The sequence below is a fragment of the Chrysochloris asiatica genome, unplaced genomic scaffold, assembly GCF_000296735.1.
Source record: "Chrysochloris asiatica unplaced genomic scaffold, ChrAsi1.0 scaffold00028, whole genome shotgun sequence".
Classification (NCBI taxonomy): Eukaryota; Metazoa; Chordata; class Mammalia; order Afrosoricida; family Chrysochloridae; genus Chrysochloris; species Chrysochloris asiatica.
The window spans coordinates 2,279,475-2,281,324 of NW_006408546.1; positions in this window are offsets into that span (position 1 = coordinate 2,279,475).

The window sequence follows — 1,850 nt, forward strand, 5'->3', positions numbered from 1 at the left end:
TATATATATATATGTATATATATATATTCTCACTCTTCCTCCCATACCTTTTCAGCCTGTGCCTCTGTCCATGTATCTACCCACAGAAAATTGTTATTCCAAGCTTGTGTATATATTACTATTTATCTCTATCCCCTTTAGCCCTTGCTAACTCCCTGTGTCTTCACCTATCTTCATCATTGTTCTACCAACCTCCCTCTTCTTGTATATTGCCTTCCCCATCATCCGAGTTATCTTTGTGTCTACCCTCTCTAGCCAGTGAATTCCTCTCCACATCTTACCACCCCTGGTAACCGTCAAAGAACGTTTCTTTTAGTATGAAAACCTTTTCTTAAGTCTTACAATAGTGTTCTCATACAATATTTTTCCTTTTGTGATTAATTTCACCCAGCATAATGTCCTCCAGTTTCATCCATGTTATGCGGTGTTTCATAGATTCATCATTATTTTTCACATTGCATAGTATTCCATTGTGTGTATGCAACAAAATTAGTTTATCCATTCTTCCATTGATAGGCGTTTAGATGGCTCAGTCTTTTTACTATTGTGAATAGTACTGCAGTGAACACTGATGTGCATATATGTACTCATGACCTGGCTCTTAGGTCTTGTGGATACATGCCAAGTACAGGGATTGCTATATCATATGGTATTGCTATTTCCAACTTTACATGGAAGTGCCATACTGTTTTCCATAGTGGTTGAACCATTTTACAATCCCTCCAGCAACATAGTAAGGTCCCAATCTCTCCACATACTCACCAGCATTTATTGTTTTCTGTTTTTGTTTTTATGTTTGCTAGTAATGCTGCTTTGAGATGGATGATATCTCAATGTCTTGGTGTGGCGCTGTAGGATAAGCACTGGACCACAAAGTTGGTTTGAACTGCAAGGCTGGTGGTTCAAACTCACCAATCACTCCTCAGAAACCCTATACAGTGTTGTTATGAGTCGGAACCAACACAATCGCAGTTAACAGCAACAATGGCTAGTGATAGTGAACATTTCTTCATATGGTTGTTAGCTCTCTGAATGTCTTCCATGATGAAGTTTCTGTTCATACCCTTGTGCCCACTTTTTAATTGGGTTGTCTTTTCCTTTTAGAAGTGGTGTGGTTTTCTATAAATTTTAAAAATTGGTCCCTTGTCTATGTCATTACAAAAAATATTTTTCCCACTCTGTGACCTCCCTTTTTACTCATTTTTCAAAATCTTGATGCATGTTTCTAATTTTTAGGAGGTCCCAGTCATCTACTTTGTCCTTTACCCTTTGTGTGTCTTTCGTAATTTAAAATGTTTTGTTTTTAAATTGTTCTGTTACCCAGTAGCTTTTCAGCATGGTGTTATTCAGTTTCCATGTATTTGATTTTGTTTCCCTGGTCTCCTTATTATAGATTTCTAATTTTATAGTATTGTGACCTGAAAAGATACTTTGTAGTATTTTGATGTTTTTAAATTTATTGAGGCAAGATTTGTGGCCTAACATACAGTCTCTTCTGGAGAATGTTCCGTGTGTACTAGAAAAGAATGTGTATTGTGCTGTTGTTGGGTTGAGTGCTCTGTACAAATCCATTGGTTGATTTTGTTGGTTAGTTCCTCTATGCTTTGTTGAGTTTCTTTCTGGGTGTTCTGTCCTTTTTCAAAAGTGATGTATTATAACCTTCCACTATGATTGTAAAGTTGCCTATTTCTTTCTACAATTCTATTAGAGTTTGATTTATGTATTTTGAGGCTCTTTCATTGGTAGCATAGATATTTCATATGGTTTCCTCTTGTTCAATTTATACCTTAATCATTAGATAATATCCTTCTTTGTCCCTTATGCTGGTTTTTGCCTTAAAGTCTATTTTA